General features: G+C 40.8%; 1 protein-coding gene and 1 long non-coding RNA gene across 8 annotated transcripts in view; one reads left to right on the top strand and one right to left on the bottom strand.

Annotated features, from left to right (window-relative positions):
* Positions 1-460: 460 nt before the first annotated feature.
* On the bottom strand, positions 461-3,527 carry LOC308550624. Its single transcript, XR_013997934.1, has 3 exons — positions 3,364-3,527; positions 2,452-2,631; positions 461-591 (listed from the first exon to the last, which is right to left on the bottom strand). It is a non-coding gene; the product is annotated as an uncharacterized lncRNA (long non-coding RNA).
* Positions 3,528-3,731: 204 nt separating this feature from the next.
* The window catches only part of AKAP13 (A-kinase anchoring protein 13), a 201,514-nt gene continuing 180,163 nt past the window's right edge, over positions 3,732-25,082 (top strand). For 3 of the 7 annotated variants that reach the window (XM_081124333.1, XM_081124332.1, XM_081124327.1), the window contains exon 1: positions 3,732-3,963. The gene's annotated coding sequence lies outside the window, so the exon portion shown is untranslated. Of the gene's footprint in view, positions 3,964-4,658; positions 4,705-14,858; positions 14,963-25,082 lie in introns of those variants that run through there. The other 4 variants (XM_081124329.1, XM_081124334.1, XM_081124331.1 and 1 more) reach the window with 4 other exon arrangements.

Below are 25,082 nucleotides of genomic sequence, written 5' to 3'. Positions count from 1 at the left end.
GCTCTTTCATAAACTTCGATGAAGTTTCACAAATAGAGACACAGATGCGAAATTTGAAAAACATTCTTTGATACCTTAGTCGTGGATGAATAGGTTTCTACCTTTAGGCAATTTCGGCATTTGCAAGGCACTCACTTTGCGTGAGGGGACCCAAATGTGGGGACAGAGGAGAGGGAGGAGGGGAGGTGCAGGGTCAGCTTTTAGCCTGTATCCCCCAAGGTTTTCTAAGTTCCAAGGGTCTTCGTTTGGAGCTATTTTTGACAGTGAGAGCAGCTCTCAAGTAAAAGTGAGACCCAGAACTGTCTTCCTGAGATGAACCTGACTCTACCCAGGTTGGGAGCTTCATGGTGGTGGGGTTCTTGAGCTGGCTTTTGGGACCTGGCAAAAAAGCCAGGACAGATACAGTGGAAGGATATTCTGGGTACAGGTGAGCGTAGTAATGGGGGGGGGGGGGGGACAGAAGCCAGGGGACATGTTCTGCTGTGTGACACTAGAGAGTCGAAAGCACTTGGCATCAGTCTGGATGTTTGGGGCCAGGCCGAGGACCATGCCACAGGTGCCTTACAGGCTCAGCCCATGTCGTAGCCTTTCCTGCAGGACGGAACATAGGAAAAAGAATGAATTTGGGAGGGAAGGTGATTGAGATGGGCGTCTGCAGATTTCGCCCTCCCAGCATTCTCCCACCTGCTTCTGTCCACAGTACTTCAGTTTCCCTCAATGAGATACCAATGTGCTTTCCAAGAGAAACAGGCTTCATGATCAAACAAGTTCGAGAAATATGGGATTAAACAAAGCTAAACAGTTGTTTTTGATGCAGTGCTTCTCAGGGCCTTACTATGTAGTGACACTGTGCACACTGAGGGCAGGAATAGAGAATATAAAGCATTCCCTTAAACAGGCAATGCTTTTCTAAGGAATAGATATGGAAACTGATGTTTCAAGGAAATCACTTTGAAAGACACAAGTCTACTAAGGGCCAAATGGACCCTTGTGTTGTGATCAAAAGGATATAACGCCACCTATGATGTATTCTTGCAAAAAAATTTACCCTGATTCTACCAGGGAGGGACCAATCAGACAAAACAATTGACTTAGACTAGGTCAGTGCCATGGGAGACGAAAAGAAAAAGAAAAGAAAAATCAATAAGGAGCCAGGCCGGCGTAGCTCAGCGGCTGAGCATCAACCTAGGATCCAGGAGATCGCAGTTCGATTCCCGGTCAGGGCACAGGCCCGGGTTGCGGGCTCGATCCCCAGCAGGGGGTATGCAAGAGACAGTCGATCAATGATTCTCATTATTGATGTTTCTCTCTCTCTCTATTTCCCTCTTCCTTGTTCTCTCTGAAATCAATAAAGATATATTTAAAAATAAACAAAAGAAAAGAAAAAACAATAAGGAAACCTTTCTAAATTGAAGGAATCTAAAGAGACATTATTAATAAATGCAACACATGAGCCTTGATAAGATCTTCTGGGGGAAAAATAGGCATAGCCCTAAAGATCCTTGTTGGGACAAATGCTGAAGTTTGCATATGAACTGTACATTGCATAATAAAAAGTAGGAAAAACCAAGATTCTGACTCAATTATATTCTAATGGACCAGCTCTTCCCTGAAGTGCTTTGGTATCTGGGAATTAACATAAGGTAAGACCCCCCCCAAAATTACAAGTGCTATGTTTGTTCCATTAAAAAAAAAAAAGCTATTTTAAGCTGTGCTGAAACTATAGTTATTGGTAACTGTTATGTGCAAATAAGGACTTCTGTTTTTTAATATTGCAAACTCCATATAATTTGGGGGGAAAATATTATATTAGAGATGAAAACAGAATGTTTTAAAAATCTCCCAAGAAAACCTGAGTTTAGGGCTCACATGAGTTGTTGGAATCCATTTCCATTAAATAGTGTTTAGGGCTCAGAAAACATGGTGTTTCTCTAACTCTAGCTTCAAAAACCCCCTATTATAAATAATTGGGGATAATTATGAGAGCAGCTGAATAAACTGGAAAAGGCTGGGCATAAAGAGAAAAGCAATCGGATGAAATGTGCAGTTCTTGAGCCAGCCCATAAATCTCCTTGGAATCAGAATAACAGACCTCATCTTCTACACTGGAACCAACGCTTAAAGTAAACACCAAACGAAACCTAACAAAATTAAAATAATGTTACCCCAAAAAGTGACTTTTTTTTTTTTTTTTTGCAGTGACTGGGAGGAAATCTCTGGACTCTTACATCCTAAAAATAAATCCCCTTGACACTCGACTAAGAAATATGGCAATAACTTATTTTTGAGGATAGGGTGGTTCCTTAATCCTGAGGCTTTTGTGATTCCCTTCCTTCCACCAACCCAGCAGCCCCTAACTCTCCTACCATTGGAACTATAATGACTTTAGAAGCTTGCCAGGATCAGGGTTTCTCAAATGGAAGTCGTGTTTAAAAATGGAAATAAAAATACCTGTGTAGCTCAGCTGGTGTGGTTCAGTGGTTGAGTGTGGACCCATGAACCTGGAGGTCATCGTTAGGATTCCCCCTCAGGGCACATGCCTGGGTTGTGGGCTGGATCCCCAGTAGGGGGCGTGCTGGAGACAGACTACTGGTGATTCTCATCATTGATGTTTCTCCTCCCTTCCTCTCTCTGAAAGAAATAAACATTAAAAAAATACATGTATAAAATGTGTAAAGTGCTCTAATCTTAGGTATACAGCTGGATGAATTTTCACGTCTATACCTTTGTTATCCACCATTCAGATAAAAATACAGAACGCATCCAGCACCCTGCTGTTTTTCCCCCAAAACCCTTCTCCCTCTCAACCATTGTACATCAATAACTATCAGTTTGCGCATTCTTGAACTGCATAGAAAGTGTTTCCACTTTTCTTTAATACTTTTCCTTAAGCAGACTCATTTTTTACAACTTTCTATTTGATCTAAGAGAGAACGTCAACGCAATAGTGGTTTGACGTGATAGGCATTTCCCCCGGCCCATCTCCCATCCGCATTAAAATAAACACACAACTATAAAAACGAATTCGTTTCTTCCTGTACCAACAGACCACATTTTGTTTCTCAAATGTCCACCAGATGATTTCTGAGGTCCTTTGCAACTCGAAGATTGTATGATTTTGTGGCTACTGAGTAGCCAAAAGTTCCTGAAATACATTCTCAAAATCCTGATGCGGCCATAGATCCCATCCATCATCCATGCATCCATGCATCCATGCATCCATCCATCCATCCATCCATCCATCCATCCATCCATCCATCCATCCATCCATCCATCCATCCATCCATCCATCCATCCATGTAAAACACTTGTTGAATATCTAGCAATGACTCTCCTAGACACTGGACACACAAAAGACTTTACGCCTTCTGATTGTAAGTGAAGGGAAATAGAAAAGTAAACCATTTCAGTATGCGTGGGGAGCGCCACAGGGCAGGTTAGCACGAGCACACAGAGGAAAGGTGGTTTCCGGAGCTGGGGCGGAGAGGCGAGGGCGGCTGGGCATCTTCCAGGGCAGCTCTGCCAGCCGCCCCACTTCCATCACTTCGCCGCGGCGCACCACAGCCTTGCAACCTCAGCTTCCCTTAGCAACCCGAGCGCATCGCCCAGCCGCAGCTGTCTTCCTATTGGTCGTGTGGAGCTTGACGGACAGCTGTGCTGTGCAATCCCAGCTCGCAATCCTTGGCTCCGCGCTTAATCGTTCCTGCCCCTCCCGGGGAGCCCGCCCACCCGCGAGCTCCTGGCGGCGCATGCGCCCGCTGAGGCTGTGAGCTGGGCCAGCGCGCGGCCGGAGCAGCTGAGCGGAGTCGCCGTGAGACCGCGCGTCGTGCTTCTCGCCTCAACCGCCGCAGCCTCCAGCCGTCGCCGTCGCCGCCGGGAGAGCGGCCGCGCGTTGTTTTTCTCCGCGGCGAAGGTGCGGAGCTGCCCCGACTCGGTCGGTGGGGGAGCCCCGGGCGCCGCACGGTGAGAGCGCAACTTAGTTGGCGGAGTTGGGGAAGTTTTGTGATTTGAGGAGGGGTCGGGCGGGAGCGCGGGCCGCCCCCTGCGGCTGCGGTTCGGCTCGCGGGACGGGAGGGGACGGAGGGGGAGGGGGCGGCGGGACGCGAGGGGGGGCGCGCGCGGGCTGGCGGGCGGGATGAATGGGCAGCGGAGCGCCCCCCGCCCGGCCCGCGGCCCCCTCCTCCCGCCCGCATTGTCTGCTCCGCTGCCGCGGCGCCGGGCCGCAGCCCGACCTCGGGGGCCGCCCAGTTCCCGGGGCGGGGGGCGCGGCCGCCTCACGGCGCCGTGCGTGCCCCCTCCGGGCCCCCCGCCCTGGAGGCCTGGACCCCAGCCCCGCGCTCCTCGGCTCGGCTCCGCAAGGGGCGGGGAGCGTCGGCTGCACCGCGGGTCCCTCTCGCCCGACCGAACCCGCATTCCGGTGCCGCGGCCGCCTGCGGGGGGCGCTTTTGGCCCCTGCTCCCGGGGGCGCGGCCGGGGACCCGTGCGGGTCGGGGACCCGCGGCCCGAGGGGACCCGCAGTGGGCGCGACTCTGAACTGACTTCCAGCGCAGCCCTCCTTGAGACCAGCCCAAACTTTTTATTATTTGTAAACACGGTTTACGGACACTTTTTAAAAAAAAACGCCGGCCAGTGTGCGAAGACTTTTAAAGCCACACGGGGAGAGAACCCTCACAGTGTTTTTACCTCAGGAGAAAGGATACACAGGTTTTGTTTGTTTCTTAATTAATTTCTTTCTGGTAACTAGTTCTTAGAGCAGAATGATTACATCATACTTGCCCTGCTGTGAATTTAGGACTCCCAGGGGGAGTTGGAGTGTACTTCTGATGAGCTTTGTGCGCTCAGTGAAGCTGTTTTGAGAGTTTATTGCCTCAGGAAAAGGCAACGTGCCCTTTTTTTTTCTTTTTCCGCTTTATTTTCAGAAGCAGCCGCTTATTCTGTTTTTCTAAAACATTGAGTTGCCCAGATGAGGACAAGTGCTGCTGTTTTTGAACGATGATTTAAAAAAATTTTATTTTATTTTTGCAAGTTTGTAAAGGAGGTAGGATCAGTTGAGACCAATCACTGTTGCAGTTCTTGTGTTTCCTCCCGGCCTCTCGGGGATTTGCAGGCGGCATTAAGAGCGAGCCTTGTCAAGTTTTGAGTGCGTGATTCTTCTGAAAATGGTTCATTTAGCTTATCATGTGAGAATAATTTATTGAGATCCTCCAGCTGGAACTGGCTGAAACGTTGATCAAATTCCTAGTGAAAGGAAATGAGTAGGACCTGTGAATGTCAGTTGTTACATCCCTTTGCTGTCTGCTAAATGAAAAAGAAGAAATGGAGAAAGTGTGTGTGTGTGTGGCAATTGCTTTGATTGATTTCTCATGCTAAGAGGAGTCTAGAGAAGTGTTCTGGGTTTTTCTGGTTGATTGGCCTCATTTTGCTTTAAAAAGGCCAACTTTCTTCACCTGTGGGAGCGAAAGAAAAATCTCCTTATGTCTTAAGCATGGTGCTTCTTTCTTTAATGCTTATATCAAGTGTAATGCATATATCAACAAATAATAAGCGTTGTACTTTTAAACTACAACAGTAAACTGCAACAAAGTGGTCACTTTTTTCCTTCTTGGTTGTGTGTTCCTGTGTAGTGGGATGGTGGGGCAGGAGATTGACAGGGTTGGAAGGGGTTGCCAGGGAGGAACGAAATGTAAACACACTCTTACAACACAATGTGACAAGTAGGCCAGTTGCTTTCCTTTCTGAGCTGTGATAGCTCGTCGTTCGTTCATACTTTTCTTTTAGGGTTTCTCACACGTAATTTATTTGCCTGACTAATGGTGACTACATTATATGCAGTATAAGTGGACTCCTCCTCTAGTCTGACTCCTTGAGGCTTGTGATGGGCCTTATTTTTGTACCCTCTTTTCCAGGAAGGAGTCTTAAAACAGTGCAGGTGTTCAGGTATGTGTTTGAATTGGGTGATGTGCTTCGTGCTCGCTGGTGGTTGTGCACATAGAACCACTAACCCTGGGAACTTGTCCAAAATGACAGTTCCCTTGCAGATCTCTGATGGAATTTAGTTTACTTTAGAAGGGTTTCTAACTTTTCTTTTTAATCTGTTAATTCTTGAAAAGAAGTGAGGTTGAAATAGTGCGCTACGGGTTTCAATAAGTGGTTCTGGTTCAGAAATTATCTCCCTTTTTTGGTGAAACGATTAAGACTGCTGGACAAATTTATTCACACTCTGCCTATTTCTCTGTTGCGAAATGGGGAGGTAGCACAGTTTAGAAGAACACATTATGTGAAGCTAGGTAAATTTGAGTTTAAATCCCCACACTTTCATTGATTATTGTAGCCTTGAGCAGGACACTTACCTTCTCAGAGCTTGGGTTTCCTACCATGGAAGGTGTGGTAGTATACTAACAGTGTTTTTAGGGATAAATGAAATTGTGTACCCAACATTAAGTAGGTGCCTATTACCTGGTCACTGTAATGATGAGAATTTTAATATATTTTATATGACTTAAAAACGCATTTTTAAAAATCTATTGCTTCTGAGTATAGGAGTTTAGCTGTTTCTTTCATAAATAAGGAATCCTTCTGAGAACTGAGTCTTAATCAAATACAATATTTTAAAAATGCTAGTTGAACTGAATGTTAATAGAAACAGCTTTTACTTTCGCAATCACTTGTTAGTCTTTTTGAGTGGGACTTGCAGAGTGGCTTGGTAGGGTAGAACTCTGCATTTATAGTGTTTAGGAAATGGATTGTTTTCAGTTTTTATTTACACAGTTACAGCTTTCCTTCCTTATTTTACCTTAGTTTTGAAATATGGATTTGGAACTGCATTTCTCAAACTTGCTTAAGATGGAACCGTACTAGAGGTTAATATAGTGCTAGTACAATTCAGAGACATGAACAAATCACTCACTTCCCCTTCAAGATAACATTTTTTTTGAAGGTGTCACCATTTACGGAAGGAAGCAGTGATTTAAATCAGTTCTACCAGCTTAGTTTAGAATAGTCACAATACCAAATGTAATAGATACATTCTAGACATATTAACCTGTAATGGGCATTTGTGTATATTGAAGCTCACTTTTCCATTAGTTTTCTTATAAAATAAGGATTTTATATCTTATTTTGTATCCTAAATAAGGATTTAAAAAAACACACATAAGGATATCAGTTGGTTTTCTTATAAAGTGAGGATTTTAACCATGAAGGATTATAATAAACTTTAAAAATTACATTTGATCAGACTCACAGATTGAAGGGAAAAACATCATTGACAAAGCTAGATGAACACACTTGGAGTTTTGATAATCCCCTTTTTGAAAGTTAACATTTAAGTGCACTTGAGTGGCCTTGGTTCTTTCCGACGGGGACAGGCATCCATTTGGAGGCAGTGCTCCTCAGTCACTCACTGGGCTGTCTTACCTTCTGTAAATGGGGAGAGAGGAAGCAGCTGCTAGTGGAAGTTTGTTTCACTCCCACGTTCTCCCACGTGTGGTCTTGTAGTCCTCGGGCTGATCGGGATGTGAAGAGTAGAAGATGGTGGGGAAGGTGGATATCAGTGTGTCTGTGTGATGTGGGTATGAGGATGTCTGAAGGAAAAGGTCTGAGGGATTTACGATTTATTTCACTCTGTACACTCTTCTGTTAGAAATCAGTCCTTTTCAGCTTTGACTTCTGACTGTACCAGATACCATATTTGGCCTCAGCCTCTGGCCGGCTATTCCCGAACGGTTAGGAATTAAGAGAGTATGTCACACTGTAATTAATATGTCTTTTAGATAACTAAAGATTTCAAGTTAGGGACGTGCACCTAGGAGTTACGTAAAAAATTCCACAGAACCCAAGAGAATTCTCTGGTGATGACTACTAAAAGCGCATGATACGGAGCCACATATCTGACTTCAGATCCAGACTTTATTGGCTGTGTGTCCTTGAACCAACCACTTCATCTACCTCAGACTTAGTATCCTTAATTATAAAATAAAAAATTTAATATTAATCTTATCTGCTACGTACTACTGTTGTAAAATCACATGGGATAAAGCGCTGTACAAATACTGTCATTTTTTAACATTATTGGTTGGCTTCTGGTTTGGATTAACTTCAAATCATAGTCTAAAAGGGGAAAACATCCAGCTAACTTTTTTGGCCTTTCTTTATAAAAGGTAATTAAAATATTATGCAATTTCTGTTGCTAATCTTCTTGCTTGGGAAAATGGATACTTTTTACTTCTGGCTCTTTGCATATTTCCTTTTACAGTATTTATCATTAAAGTGTTTTTCTAAACTCTAAACAAATTTTAGTTCACAGTGCTTGCTGTTAGACCCAAGTTACTGTGAAATCACAGGAACTGACTGGATACCAATGCTTGAAGTCAGGTGAAACCACAGTAAACAGTGAGTGAAAGAATGTTAGACTATTTCAGAAGAGTACAAAAGAAGATAGTGTCGTCTGCGCTTTACTCATTTCCTTAAGTTATTATTTTTTACATTGGTTTACTCACATCAGGGGAGTGTGCATCTTCTGTGCCAGATGTTATATTTTGTGTCTTACCTACATTTCTTATTTAATTTAAAAAAAACTATGAGGCAAGTGTTAGTAACCCATTTTAGGATGAGGGAACAGACCCAGAAGTGATTTGACTGGTCACGTAGCTATTAAACTATGGTGCTAAAATTTGAACTGAGATTATTTTGACTCCAAAGGCAATCAGTGCTTCTCACATCATTGATCCTCTCAGCTTGAAAGAGTACCTTTTAAAAACAAGTCAACTTTATTGAGATATTATTTATATGCTCATTATAAGTATATAGTGTTTGATGAGTTTTGTCAAATGTATCCGTGCATGTAACGGCACAATTAAGACAGAGGACATTTCTATCACTCCAGGAAGTTTCCCCCCATAGCCCTCATCCCGTTGCCTACCTCACCATGGGCAACCACTATTCTGCTTTCTATCACGGTAGTTTTGTCTACATTAGGCGTCCGCAAACTGTGGGCCACAGGCCAAATCTGGCCTACTGCCTGTTTTTATAAATAAAGTTTTATTGGGACACAGTAGTGCTTACTTGTTTATATGTTGTGTGTGGCTGTTTTCGTGGGACAGTGACAGAGTAGGGTAGTCACAAGATACCTGTGGTCCACAACTGCTGAAAATATGAACTGTCTGGCCTTTTATAGTAAAAGTTTGCTGACCCTTGCAACAATCACATCTAAGAAAATTAAGAATTCTATAATGTTTAGTGCATATGCAACTTTCCCTTTTGTCCAATTATCTTTTTATAGTTGATTAAAAATTTTTTTTTAACCAGGGTAAAATTAAGTTTCACTGAGTACATTGTTATTTTTATTTTTAATTTTTTAAAATATATTTATTGATTTCAGAGAGAGGAAAGGAGAGGGAGAGAGAGAGAGAGAAACAACAATGATGAGAGTCATTGATCGGCTGCCTCCTGCACTCCCCCGACTGGGGATCGAGCCCGAAACCTGGGCATGTGCCCTGACTGGGAATCGAACCCCAATCGCCTGGATCCTAGGTTGACACTCAACCACTGATCCACACCCGGCCGGGCCATTGTTATTTCTTTAGTCTTTATTTTGTCTCTATTTTATGTTTGCTGGTGCTGTTGTAAGTGATCCTTTTATAATTTCAATTTCCTAACTGTTCAATGCTAGTATACAGAAATAGGATCGGATTTTGTATGCTGACCTTGTATCTTACAATCTTGCTAAACTCACTTTTAGTTCTAAAAGCCTTTTCCAAGATTCTTTGGGATTTTCTACATAGATAGTAATGTCTTCAGCAAATTCAGGTAGTTTCATTTCTTTCTTTGCAGTTTGTGTGCCTTTTATTTTTTTCTTTATTGAACTGGCTAGGACCCCCAGTATGATGCTGCGTAGAAGTTTTGAGAGGACATTCTTTACTAATATTAGGGGGAAAACATTTAGTGTTTCACCATTAATATGTTATTTATAGTTAGTTTGCTTGTTTTTGTAGATGTTCTTTATCAATTTGAGGAAGTTCTGTTCTATTTCTAGTTTGTTGAGAGTTTTTACCATGAATGGATATTGAATGTTGCTAAAGGCTTTTCCTACTTCTGTCGAGATGCTCTTATGTGAGACTTTAAGTGAAGATATTAGGTATTTGGGTATGCAAACCTGGAGTTTGGGATGAAGCCTGGACTGGATTGTAAGAATTAGAAAATTGTAGAGAAGGGAGGGTGGGCTGGAGGTTATTGTGGGAATTAGGGATATGTAAAGCTCCTAGCACAAGGAGGGGCACATGGCATGGTAGCAAGTAATAATAATGACAGTGGTGAACAACAACAACTAGGTATAACTGTGAAGGATTAGGTATGAATGAGGGAAGGTAGTAGTGACCTCAAACAATATCTTGTATCTTATAGCAGTTAGGAGTCCACACATGCTGAAAACTTTTCTGAGCATGATAAAAATATTATTAGTGAAATGTGTTGTATATTTCCAGTCTCTAAGGCTATCTGATTTTTATTTTTTTAAAATTTATCTTTTACAGGTGTCCCCTTTTTCCCCTCTGCCCTGTACCCTCCCCAAGGATTTATTTTTTTCTATTGTTTTTTAGAGATAGTGGGAGGGAGGAGGGAGAGAGAGAGAGAAACATCCATGTGAGAGACACTTCAGTTGGTTGCCTCCCGTACATGCCACGACCGGGGCCGGGGATTGAACCTGCAACCCAGGTACATGCCCTTGACCGGGAATCAAACCTGTGACCCTTCAGTACGCAGGCCAGTGCCCTATCCACTGAGCCACACGGGCCAGGGCCAGGCTATCTGATCTTTAATGTGATGCAGGGTTGCCTCACATGCGTGTACTTCACACACGTGATACACACAAGATAACCTGGAAGGAGCCTATTACTAAGTATTAAGTTATGTTTGAGGTATGAGATGGTAGGTAGGGTATTTTTTGATCTTCCAAATATTCTGCAATGTATATATATTCCTTTAACCTTATTTTTAATAAAAGGAGTTAGTATTTTTAGAGAGTTTGTTTAGTTGGTGAGTTTCTGGGCTGATGAGTTTCATTTGCTTGTGGTGGTTAACACAGCTTTCTGTAAACTATGGTCTTTTGAAAATTGGAGCCCTGATCACAGGAGAACCAGGTTAAGAGTATGGGTGGTTTTGTTATGTCCATTAACAGCTCCTGGGAAAATTTTAGGACATGTTCTCCCCGCCAGGGTAGATGTGACATTTTGTTCAAAGGGGACATCATTTTGCATTTTGATTGTGGTGGGCTGATCATTTCAGTTAAAGTGAACTGAACATGAATATTTTTCTAAATCTGAATTATACTGTCAGTATCAACTTAGATTTTTAGGTGCATTCCTTTTCCCAGGTGATGACTATGCTAAAGGTGGCAGATATGACAGCAGCTTTTTGCAGATTTCACATTTTCTGTAAATTACAAGCCACTTCTAAAAACACTTAGTGTAATTTGAAATGGTATGTGTAAACAACTCACCTACCTGGTCTTGCCAGTTGACTTCTGCCCTGTCTAAAGTAGATAGGTTTCTGGAGTGGGGAAAGGGTGGTCCACTGTGGCATTGCATAGAAGTAATTTGTTACCTTTTAAAAGCTGGAAGAAAGTGTTTTTTTGCCTCTTGGATACTTTGTGCTCAGAATAACAAGGAACTCTGGATGTGACCTTGCAGTTTGCGAGTTATTTAGGGGAAAAAGGGGGCAACAAGAGCTGAGAAGAGGACTTCCGATTGTTTATTTGGTCCCATGAGGCCTTGGAGCCTGGCTGAGGAGCGCTCTCTGAGAATTAAGGATATATGTGAGTCAGTGGACAGGAATGACCAAGGTTTTGCCTGGGCCCTTCTGCTGAAATGGTGCTGTATGTATGCTTAGAGCATAGGATAGTGTGTATTTAAAAGACTCCCAGTCTAGAGGGATCTTTTGAGGCAGGCTGTTTCCTAAAAGGTGCTCTCTAAAAAGTGAAGTCACTATAAAGGGAAGAAGAAACTTGCGCTGGGTGTCTGCCTGCACATGGTGTGTTCATTTACAGTCTCTTAATTCCTTACAATAACTCTATAAAATAGGTACCCCCCCCCCACCTTTTTTATGAGGAAACTGGGGTTCAGAGATTTTAGTTTGCTCCTCTCAGGTTAGTTAATTATAACTTTCATCCAGGACTTTGTGACTGTCAACATACTCTAGTTTTATTGTGTATGCCTTAAGTCACATTTCCCCCCCGCTGATACAATTATATCCAAAACAGCCAGTTTAAAATTCCAGCTTGTTCTTATTGTAAATAGAAAAATCATTGTGGTTTGCCCTTAAAGTTTTCCTAGAATTCTTAAAAACCTGCAGGGCTTTTGTGTTTGTGGCTTGAAAGTGGCAGAAGCTTGCCAGTATAGAATTGTATTTTCACATGCGGGAGCTTTGCGGATCAACATTAATAATTAACATTTACACACATCCTCGATGTGCTTTTGCAAACAATTAGTTCATGTTTAACCTATTTTGGAAGTTGAAAAACCAGATTTTTGGGTTCATTTCAGCAGTACTGAAGTGTTAGGGGATAAGGAGTGGGTCGTCAGTGAGAAAATGCAGATATGCACCATGCAGTATTAAATATCTTTCTTCAGCCCCCAGCTTTGTGCCTAATTTAGCTCACATCAAGCATGTGTTTTTTTGGGGGGAGGGGCGTGCATCTGCTTAATGCAAAGGGAATGGAATTGTGTGGACTGAAAGACACTGGGTTCAGGATAGTTGGGGAAAGACGTGGGTGATTCAGTGAACCGTGTTGCAGCTTTCTTTCCTGTGGTCCCTTAAATGCAAATTGCCCTTCATTAATTCCTGTGGGGCTTTTGAGGCTCAGGAAGTGACTGGCAAATGAACAGATACATGCTAATTTCTGGGGAATTTTTTTCTTTCTTTTTCACTCCTTAGGAGATAATAGTAACTGTAGCTGAATCCTTTGCTAGTTCCCTCACCACCACTTGCCACCTGATTCCCCTGCGCCCCCAACACAGTGGCTTTTACTTGGCAAAGTTGTATAGTTGGATTTGGAAGGAGACGCTGGTCCCAGTTCAGCCCCGTTTCTGTCACAGAGCTAGCTGCGTGACCTTGAGCAGGTGGCCGCGTTCCTTCTGCCCTTGAGTTCGTTTGTTCTGTGAAATAATGTGTTAATGACTCACTTTTCAGTGAGTGCTTAGAGGGGTGGCTGGAGAAGGTTGTAAAATTGATGATTTTGGACATGAAATGGGCCACAGGAAATTTTCAGTGAGGATTCCTCAAAGTTGCAGTGACTTCTTCCTTCCTACTTTGGTTGGAATAATTGATTTATTTTCTTCCTGTTGTTGCCAACCACATCACTACAGACATCTTTCTTTTTCTAATACAGAGCAATAAATAGAACCATTTAATAAATATTGAGTCTGGGCGACTTCCTAAGACAGGACACGCAGGTTCCTTTTCATCATTGTGTGTAGTCCGGCCATTCAGAGCAACCTGTTCATGGATCTTTGTCTGATTGACCTTGCTGGAGAAATCTTAGTAAGTGATGGCACAAGGAGAGGAATTCTGAGAGCTTGGCGTGTATATTTAATTAAGTTTTTATCATGAATGGGGATCTTTTTATTTTAGAGAGAGAGGAAGGGAGAGAGAAACATGGATTTGTTGCAAATTAGTAAGATTGTGCCATTCTCTGTATACGTATTTTTTAAAAAGTTTCATTGAGACATAATTCATACATGATAAAATCTACTCGTGCTTAACTTTAATATATTTATTCTAGTTGTCTTGAAAGTCACTACCAAACTATTATCTTCTTACTCATGATTTTTATATGGCATATTTACCCCAGTGTATAATACTGTAAACCATGAAATGTCTCTAAATCATGGCCTGGTATGTTTCCAGGACACGGAACAGACAACTTCAGCGTAGAGCAAATGACTGCTGAGTAGCCTTTTTTCCTTTCAGCAGAATCATTACATGAATAGGACCATAAACCTATATTAAGCACTTTTGTATGAAATCTGAGGTTTCTGTCAAAGTAGACATGGAAAATTAAACAAAGCTGCACAAATAACTGATCTGTGCAGTTTTGGGGTTATTCTCACATATGTTAGGGTTTTTTTTAAATAATACTAGTACAAGAATGTTATGATTTATAAAAAAATTATTTTTGGTTTTATGTGGATAGTTTTTTCACCTCCCCCCATAGATTTTAATGATTTCTTTTTTGCCCCCTGAGGATCTGTTTTTCTTCTTAAAATGCATTCCTGTTTATTTTGATTTTTGTGAAGAAAATAGTTTCAGGTAATTGAATACCTTTATAAATTTTGTACTTCCTTAATAATTCATTTGGCAGCGTATATAAAAAGTGTTGCTTCCTAATTCAGATCATCATCTTGAAAGCTTTCATTTGAAGCCCCAAGAACAATTGGTCCACTGTTTTTCATGGCCCCATTTGTATACATTATGTCCTAAGCTCATGGATTCTCTGAAATACACTCCCCCCCGCCCCCTCCCCCAGCCCTGTGGTAAAGTACTATTTTGGCTGCTTTGCCAAAAGTGCTTATGGCAGCCTGAAGATTACCACTTTAATAGTTCACTAGGATGTTTGCCCATAATGGAGAATTTTCTTTCCTGAGTCCAAATAAGAGTAATGGTTCATCCGCGTCATACCTCAGGACCCAAATACTAAAGGAAATTCAGAGGAAATATTAAAACTGTTCTCTCCCTTGAACCCTGATGCCTGTTGAAATCCACAGGGGCAAGTTCATATATATATATGTATATAAATATGTATATGATTGTTATTATTTTTGGTTTTTTAATCCTCACCTGAGGATATTTTTTCCATTGCTTTTCAGAGAGAATGGAAGGGAGAGAGAAACGTCGATGTGAGAGAAACACATCAGTTGGTTGCCTCCCGCACGCACCCCAACCAGGTCAAGGGATCGAGCCTGCAACTGAGGTACGTTCCCTTGGCTGGAATCGAATCCAGAACCCTTCAGTCTGAGGGCTGACGCTCTAACCACTGAGCCAAAATGACAATTATTTTTAACCCTCACCCAAGGAGAGGGAGAGGGAGGGAGAGAGGGAAAACATCAGTGTGAGAGGAAACATCGATTGGTTGCCTCCCATATTTGCCTTGACTGGGGCTCGAACCTGCAATCTGGGTATGTGCCCTGACCGAGAACTGAACCCGAGACCCTTAGGTGTAAGGGATGACGCTCGAACCAAGTCACACCAGCCCGGGCATTGGTCATATTTTTAATAATAGTAATATGTAGTCCCTCTAGAAATTCAGAAATTACACCTAAACAACAACAAAAAGTGCATATATGCATAAATGACACTACTTGAAAATTTTTGGGGGTACAATTTCGTGTTATTATTTCCAAACTTGAAAATATGTAGAGGGGGTGTGTGTGTGTATGTGTGCGCACACATATGTATATGCCATATGTGATCATATCCTATATACTCTTGACTATGAGATTATAAAACATTTCATGACTATACTTTTATATGCTATAAGTAACCTAAGTAATCATTATTATTATTTTAAAATATATCTTTATTGATTTCAGAGAGAAGGGAGAGGGAGAGACATTGATGAGAGTCATTGATCGGCTGCCTCCTACACTCCCCCTGCTGGGGATCGAACCCACAACCGGGGCATGTGCCCTGATGGGGAATTGAACCGCGACCTCCTGGATCCTAGTTCGATGCTCAACCGCTGAGCCACGTGGGCCAGGCACCTACATAATTATTTTAATGGCTTTATAGTGTTTCGTTTCATGGATTTAGGTTCACCATTAGTTGACTGATTTTCCTCTTACGTGCGGATAAGGTTGATGATGTTAAATGTACATTAAGTGGCAAAGTTCCTTTTTTAACTGTCATCCATTTTATTCTGTCATTATTCTTGCAGAAGCGCAGCTGTGGCCATATCACTGCCCTGTGTAAAAACATCAGTAGTTCCTCACTGCCCACAGAATGCAATCTGAGTAAGGCTGCCACAGTTTGGTCCTGACATGCCTTTAAAACTGTTTTTTTCCTAACATGTGCTTTTGCCCACTCATGCATTTGAGAAATATCTATTGATCCCTTTGCATTGCCAGTGCTGAGGTTGGACTCTGGGGACACACCGAATGTTCCTTCCCTTCCCTGTATGTCCAAATTTGACGTAGCTTTTGATATGAGCTCTGAAGGATATTTCCTATATAAACCCTCCTTTATTCTTACAGTTGTATGTAATCTCTTTTTCTTATTTCTCAAACATTTTGGCATGCTGCTTTCTATCTTTTATTATAAATTTTATTTCTTGTCTTACTTCCTTTGCTGGGCTAGTGTCACACCTCTCCCAGCCCCTACTCCCCTGCACATGGTAGGGACTCAGTAGTATTTCATGACTGAATGGTTAGATTGTGGCTGTGTTGAAAAGCCAGTCAGTGAGTTATTTACTTTTGTTGGGCAAATTGTTAGGTACCTTTGAAGTTCTGCTTTCCTTGGTTGCACTTGCCTCCTTCCGGCTATTGTCTTCGTGTTAGTACATTCTTAGTAACCTTACGTAGGGTTATATAGCAGGGCTTTATGTGGCAATGGCCTTTTGAAATAATTGTATCTAGAATGCTCTATGCTGTGACACACTGGTGAGTCTGCTTTGCCATTGTGTAAGGTCTGTTTTGTGTTTCCTTAAAGTGTTACCATAGGGTTTCTTAATGTGACACAGGATGAGTCTAGGTGAGAGAGAAACATCAGTCAGTTGCCTCTGGTACGTAAGCTGACTGGGGATCGAACCCGAAACCTGGGTACGTGTCCTGACCTGGAATTGAACCCACCACCTTTTGGTGTACGGGACGGCGCTCCAACCAACTGAGCCACCCGGCTGGGGCCCAACTCAAACTTTTTGTCTTGGTGTTTTGCTGTCTCTACTGATACTCTCCTGAAAGGTATGTGCCCTGATTCAGTCAAATTAAGTGCCCAGTCTTTGAACTGGGTGGTTAAAAACACCCAGATTATAGTCTGGTTTGGCTGCCAGCTAACTGTTAATTTTGGCTGGGAACTTTGTATCCACAGAACATGAGGGATTGACAACAATCTGATTATCTTGATTGTACAGGGGACCAGTTTAGTTATTTGAATTCTAACATAGTGTGGATGCAAAAATTGGAGACAAAATTCTGGTAGAGTTGGGACAGGCTGAAGGAAACCAGATTTATTGAGTGCTTACTGTATGTTGGATGCTGTTTACTTTATTCACTGTCCTATGAGGGAAATTTTATCTCCATGTTTCAGTTAAGCAATCTGAGGTCTAAATAAGCTAGGATGCTTGTATAGGCTGTATTGCTCATAAGAAAGGATCCAGAACATTGGCCCAAATCATTCTCACTCTAGATCCAAGGTTCTTTTGTTGTGAATTGCAAGCATTTCTAGGTTTTGCTAACAGAGTAGCCTTTAAGGAAGAATGAAGGATGGTTAGGATGTCTCTGGAAGGAAGGATTGTATGCTGCTGCTGCTACTATTTACAGAATAATTTAAAAATACAAAGGAGGGTGACTGGATGAACTGTTGTTCTGGATCTTCCATTAAGACCTGTACTCTTTAATAGTGAAGTAATTCCCTTTGTTTGTTAGTGTGCTGTATGTCCTGAAGTGAAGGGACCTGACTGAAATCCCCACAGCATTGTGTGGCTTTGTGAGCGTGGGTTCAAATCTTGATCCCTCTTAACCAGTTTTTGTGATGTTGGACTAGATAGATACTTAGCCTTTTTTGAGCTGCAGTTCTCTTGTATGTAAAATGGAAAAAACAATACCTACCGTGTATAGCATGTTGATAGATTTCACCTGTAGTTGTAGCTGTTACTGGAAAGAATATTTTAAAGCGTAGATCATGGTATGGGATGGGGCATTGGGAGGTAAAAGAAGACCTGTACAGCAAGTATTGACCTTCCCAGTGTATGTTCCTATAAAGAAATCAGTTCTCGTATCTTCCTGCTTTAGGATACATGAGTTATTTAGTGCACTAATAAGTTATTTGCATCTCCCTTTGCTGTGTTTTGTAAGTGCAATTAAATTTCATAATCAACATTTTGTATAAACAGAGCGTAGAAACTTTTAGGGGAAAGTATGTAAGCATGAGGCTAACTTGATTTGTTTCTAGGGCACATTGTTTTGGGACTCTGTTCAGTAAACATTAGAAACAGCATATTATGGGCTAGGCCCTGAAAGAACGAATTATTATTGTATCATATAGTAATTTTGTTTTTAATTTTTTTGAGGAGCCACCATACTGTTTTCCATAGCAGCTGCACCATTTTTATATTTTCATCAGCAGTGCATAAGTATTCCAATTTCTTCGCATTCTCCAATAGTTATTATTATTTTAATGGTAGTCATCCTAATGGATGTAAGGTGGTATCTCATTGTGATTTTGATTTACATTTCTCTGATGATTAGTGATAAATTGAGCATCTTTTCATGTGTTTATTGGCCATTTATATATCTTCTTTGGAGGAGCACCCGTTGAGATTCTTCACTCATTTTTAAATTGGGTTGTTTATATTTTTGTTGTTGGGTTGAAGGTGAGCAGAACTTCAGAACTGACCCTTACTGGAAGTCTGTAGGCTTAATTTCTTAGAGATTAGTAGTAGTTAATGTGTACATGTAGCTCAGGCTTGGGGAGATTTATAGGATGGTTTTTAGTTCAGAGACCACTGCTTGCATTAGTCACCCTTCTTGATTTCATTCAGGGATGCAAAACTCTTAGATCCTCTGAAAGTGTTGTTTTGGATCAGAAAGACGTTTTCCCATTGGGAGAAAAGGAACTGGGAATGGAGTTGAAGTCAGGTAACAGTGAGGAACAGGAGCAAAGCACTGCCTGACTGATCCCAGGCCCTTGGGTTGCCGAGAAGACAGCGCGTGTGGAGGCACAAACTGAGAAAAGGGGCAGCCACTCGACCCAGGCACGGTGCTCGGGAACACACGTTGCTGTGGTTTCACCTCTGGGCGGAGGATGGCAGTGTGTGGTCAGGCCCTCTCATTTGGGGTCACTTTCTGCTCGGTGGGTTCGCTGACCAAGAGAATGTCACAAGTGTTCTTATTTTCAGGGTCCCACATGCTTAAGCAACTTGACTTTCTACTACTTAGATAGTTTAAAATTGTCTTTGCAATTTCTTTTTGAAATCATAAGAGTAGCTTTATTTACATTACACATTATACCTCTTTATTAAAGAGTATATTTTTATTATACTTTATTATAATTATTAAACTGTCATTGTTTTCTCTTTCATTTTTACCACCTCAATGGAAATGGAAATACAGGCACCTATTTTAGCCCAAACTGGGGGTGTAATTCCTTTTTTATATTTTGATCTTGATGAACTCAAGGTTTATTTCCAGACTTCTGACTTTCTTACTGTGCCTTCACAACCAGCCTTCATTTCACTCAGCACTGCTGTGGCCAGTGTGTAATTGGAACTTGTCTTTCAGATTTGTATTATGTAAATAGACTTTGACAGGGGCCTAATTTAAACTGTTGTAAAGATTGCCTTTCATTTGTAAAACTGTATTTTGTGGTAGAATTGAATTGCTAATGTGTGGAGCTTTAAAATGAGGGGAAAACAAAACGAGAACTTGTGAATAGTTGCACAGTAAAAATATAGAAGAGAAATATGATCATTTTGCATTTCCTTTCTCTGAAATAGTAGCTTTTATTCCAATCCTAATTAACAAAAAAGATTCCCATACATAAATAAAAATATTGTAGTGAGGTGTAGCTGGTGATAGAATGATGATGGGAAATAGACTATTAATATAAATGTTACAGGTACAGAGTTTTCTTTTATTTAGCAATTTGGAAAGAGTTAGGGAGCTCCAAAGTTGGATAAGTTGGTAGACTACATGTTTTGTTAATTCTGACATCAAAATGCTTCTCTTGGTGTGGATGCATTTCTAAGATGAATGGTTAATTTGTTCTTGGTTCTTTTCAGTGTCTGTCTTTGAACAAATGACAAATTGAAAAAGATGTCCTAACTGTGAGACTGCTGGCATCTGCTTGAGACTTTTTCTTTTTTTAGCTTTCCCATTGTGTTCGGGAAGTATGTGACTGGATATGACTAAAATGGTCTGGGACCTTGGTTGTATCATGTGGAACGGCAGCTTTATGATGGGGGAAAACCTACGGAACAGCAGCTTTATGATGGGGGAAAACCTACAGAATGGCAGCTTTATGATGGGGGAAAACCTACTGTAATCTCAGAGCCTGACAGTGTTGTGTGAGTTTTTTTTGTTAAATTCTCCGGGGTTGGAGTGTTGTGTTTGTTAAATTTTAGTTTCAGGTTTGGGCTGGTTAAGAGTTAGTTAATTTTTCTTCGCTTAGTCTCCTGAGAAATTTCAGAGAGAAATGAGTTTTTAAAGTGAGACATAAGCATATTGAGTATTAGCTTTTAAGAAGTGACAGGAGGTTCAGCACTGTAGAATAGCATGTGTAGCTCTTTTCCTGAGCTTAGAATTCACGGATCGAGGCAGATTTATAAACATAAAAATGAGCCAGTATGGTAAATGTCATTAGAAAGACTTGAACAAAAAGATTTGAACAAAGTTAGGTAGAAACAGATGATAGAGCAACTGTATCTGCCATGAGGAGTTGGGGAGGAAAGGACTTTCTAGAACCTTGAGAGCATTAATAAAGGATGGGCTGGGATTACCCTTCTGTAAGCTCAGAGCTCATGGACTGCCCATTTATGTAAGTGGACACTTAAAAATCAGTCTAAGCGACGCTCATTGCGCAGTTTATGTTGAGCACTGTACTAGGTGCTTGGGGAACGAGTTAAAAAAAGAAATACCTTAGTAATTTTTGAGGGGTGCTTCGTGAGCAGCTTCAATAATGTTTGGTTCGAGATTCAGCTATGCTCCCAGGTACTATGGCAGGCTGGTACCTTTTTCTTCATTCTGTGTGTCTTTTTCCCCTCCCTGCTGTTCAGCCACTTTGGAAATCACCCATCTCATTAATTTAAAGTCATACCTTATACCTCTCTCCCGTGGTATCCAGGGGCATGACTGATAGCCACAATAATTTTGGGAACTCCAGTGATTAATGAGTATGTCCAAGGTGCTTAATTTCTCTTACAGCTAACTAGTTTTTAGCGGAGGCAAAAGGAAATTTGATAGAAGTTGGGTAATTTGCTTTAACTTGCTGGACATGTGAAGTATCAAATTACATCAGTTATGATCATGGGAATGTTGGTGTATGTTTGAATGTTTGAGGTAGAGTGTCACGGTCATTCTGCCAAAAATGAACCCTTCTGAAAACCAGTATGTTCACTCTACTCCATCCCCACCAAGGCCACAGTTTCCTGCTCCGTTAAAAGATAGTACATTTTGGGCATCCTACGCACATGCTCCCTGAAAATTGTATTGTAACATGAAAGATGGTCTGTCCACAAAGGGTTATGTACTTATAGAATTGACATTTGTTATCTGTCATGGAGTTTGATATGTTAGAGTCATAGAGATGTTTCAGTATGAAATAAGGGATTTTAGTCACCAGTTTAACTGTCTTCCTCGGTTCCTTATCAAAAGAGAATTGATGCTTAACTTGAACAACTGATTTTTGCATTAAGTTTTCCTTCTAAGCTTGCTAACTTAGAAACAAAAGGTATTTTTTTCTTGCTTTTTATCCTGTGCTGATTGTTTGATATTAAATTCTAGATTGCTATTAGAAATACTAATATGTTCTTCCTAGGTAGGGGCCAAGCTTTTTTGAATGCATACCAGGTGAGCTTCCAGTGGTTTTTGGACTTTGAGATTCCATGCTTTTCAGATAACTTTACTCACATAAAATAGCTAGCCTCTTGACCTCCAAAATGTACCTCTGGTTCCTAAATTTTGCCCTCAGCAAAATTTTCTGGCATTATGTTTTGGTGAAATAAGGTATGCCTCTTCTATACCCCAGTTAGGGTATGAGTTTTTTTTGTTTTTTTGTTTTTAAATCCTCACCCAAGGATATGTTCATTGATTCCCTCCCTCCCTCCCTCCCTCCCTCCCGTCATTTTTTTCTTCTTTTTTTTCTAAGAGAGAAACTGTGGCACATGAATGAAGTATTGTTATTAGCTACTAGAGCTGGAATTTGAATTCAGTTGTGTCTTGGTTCAAAAGATCTTGTATGACATTTATTTTATGACCACAGAAGAGATTCTGTTTCTCTTGTGTAGAATGGTCTAATGACCACCGTTCTTTTTCTACCTTATTATTTACTTTCATACTTCTTAGGCCCTTGATCTGTGTTTTCCCTTCTTCCCTAGTGAATTTTCTTGAGTTCTTGATTTTCTTGCATTTCTAACTTAGGATCATGTGCTACTTCTAGAGTTTCCCCAGATGATCTTCTCTTCCTTTCTCCCTCACAAGACTAATGGTCCATCTGGGAGTTGTTTTTCAGGTCAGGGAACAGGAAAGCATGGGAGGTAATTCCCTAAGCTGTTTCTTAATATTTTGTTTTTATTGGACTAAGTTACTTTACTGGTTGACCATCTACTAGAGTACTCTTGCTGACATGATTTGGTGCTAGGTGCCCAGGAAAATAGTAACCTTCCTTCTTGCCCTCAGGAAATTTAGGGTCTAGTTTGGAAGTTAAAGCATGCACAATTGGCATTGTGATAAGTGCCACAAGGTCATAGATTTTTCTAACCAACCAGCCAGCAAGCCAACCAACCAACTAACCAAAACCAAACAAACTACTCTTTGTTTAGAGGAGGAAGGGAGCAAAAATTTATATAGTTACTGCAGGGAGGCTGTGGTTCTCAGTCCTGGCGCAGAATCAGAATGTCCTGGGGAGGTGTTAATTCACTGGGTCTGGGGTGGGGCAGGAATCTGGAATTCTGATATACACCATAATTTATGCCATCAAGGAGATTCTTTTATTTTCTTAGTTCTCAGAAACAGGTTTGTTTCTATCTTCTGAATAAACCTTTGCATTTTCCCTAGACTTTATCCTGTACTTTTACTGTATAGTGGGGATAGTTGAACTTGGGGTGCCTTTTGTCTAGCTAGATCTGTGAATGTAATCTATGATTGACTTAAGTAGAATTTCCAATGTGGAAGGAAATTGTCTTTCTAGGACTGGAAATTGTAGGATTTAGTAAAGTAGACTTCATTTATATGTATATCTTTTGGGGTAAATTTGTGTATTTAATAGCAAAGCACCACCGTATTCTGTAAAGTTGCATTAATTTTAAGTCTTTTGATTTAAATTTGTATTTTGGAGCAGACTGGGGTAAAGTTTATTTTAATTACATGTTTTAATTATTGTAGAAAGTCACTTAGACTCTTTTCTTGGCAGTGTTTTTTTGGTTCATAGTTTTAACTTACCTACATTATTAAAGTAGTAAACTTTCTTTAGTTTGTTAACATTTGTCACTAAAAATTATCTTTCATAAGCAGTTTGAAACGAATAGAAGTTGTACACTCTATTCTTTGTATAGAACATTCTGAAACTTTCTCTCCATTATAGAGGGAGATTTGTGTGTGACTCAGAATCCTTCCCATCAGGGGAGATGAGTCACATGCATGTTAGTGGATTTGTTTCTTAAAAATTTTCATTTGTGTTTCACTGAACGAGGCTGTCTCATTTCCAGCTGTAGTTTCGTTGTCCTGAAGTTCCTGGTCGTTCCTATTCATGTGCGTGGAGTGGTGCTGTGGGTCCATGTAGTGTTTCTGTGTTTCATCCTGTTTTAATGTGTCAGTTACTGTTTGTCCAGCCCCCTTTACTCCTGTTCTAATAATTTCATGGAACAACTAGCGTTTAAATACTTGCTCTATACCAGGCATCAGGCTTGGTGGCTTTACACTTCTTAGCTTAATATTTGTAATAAGAAGTATGTGAGTGGTACTTTCGTTACATATTTTGCATATGAGAAAGTGGAAGTTTTGAGGGTTTAAATACTTGCCTTAGATCTTAGACTGTTAAAAACTGTTTAGGGGGTAACATGCTTTTGTTATATATTGTGGTCAGGTCAGAGAGGAGGAAATGTTGAGTGAAATACACGGGCGGATGGTTGGAAACTTTTGGGTGACTTTTCTGGAGTGACGCATATTCATAACTTTCCCTGCACCAAAAGGTGACACAGCACAATATCACCCCTGTCTTAAGTTCTTTTGTACTTAAATTTATGTCGCATTTTTTACTGCTACAGCAGAAATATTCTTCTTTGGTTACATCTGGATCAGCTGATGGACTGGAGCAGATGATTTCTAAGAATTTTTCTAGGTCTAAGATTTTATGATTTTTTTGTTGTCATCTGACAGTAGTAATGACTGAAATAATAGCTGAGCACTTGAGAAGAAATTTCAGAAGTTCTTCAGTTGATAGAAATACTTCTTTTTTAGTAATGACTTCTGAATGTCATTGGGAGGCAGTTTAGATGAGGGGCTCTTTCCAGCTCTTTCTGGGATCCTGTATTTGTGAGTATTGCATGTTACATACCAGATTAGTTGTCATTTCTTCATTTTCAGTGGAATATGTACTTAAGCTTAAGAACAACAAAAAACAGCTTTCTCTTTTAGCTTTCTCAACTCATTCTAACCTCATTCCTAGCTTTGCCTAACTTTATAGTTTATTTTGGCTGCAAAACACTGCCCACTTTTTATCTGTTATAAAAATGTATTTTTCCTTCTGTGAGGGGGAAAAAATGCAAGCTAACACATACTTATTTTGGATTATCTTCTCCCCCATTATTTTCCTAACCCCTTGAGCTCTGTTCATGCCTCTGCCAGTCTTTAAAAAAAAAGTTGGTTGAGTTTGAGGGTAGCTGAAGTGTAGGAGTGGTTTGTGAAATGTGGGAGATTTCTACTGAATTCTCTTTCAGGGCATCATTCAGTAGCAGCTTACTGGTGATAACAGAGATTACTGTTGATGTCTTTACTATTCTGGGAAAGTTGTAGGTTAGGGAGTCTGTTAGGAGTTTACTCCAGTGTAGAAACCAGGAAAAACTTTACTTTGTTGTCTGTAAAAGACCTAGGTGAATGTAAGTCTCATTATACAACTAGATTTTCATTCACTTTGCTTTGCAAAATTGGACTTTATTAAGCTAT

Source organism: Miniopterus schreibersii, assembly GCF_964146895.1.
Source record: "Miniopterus schreibersii genome assembly, chromosome: 22".
NCBI classification, from domain to species: domain Eukaryota; kingdom Metazoa; phylum Chordata; class Mammalia; order Chiroptera; family Miniopteridae; genus Miniopterus; species Miniopterus schreibersii.
The sequence above is the reverse complement of the archived record's forward strand: the minus strand, read 5'-3'. Positions and strand labels throughout refer to the sequence as shown.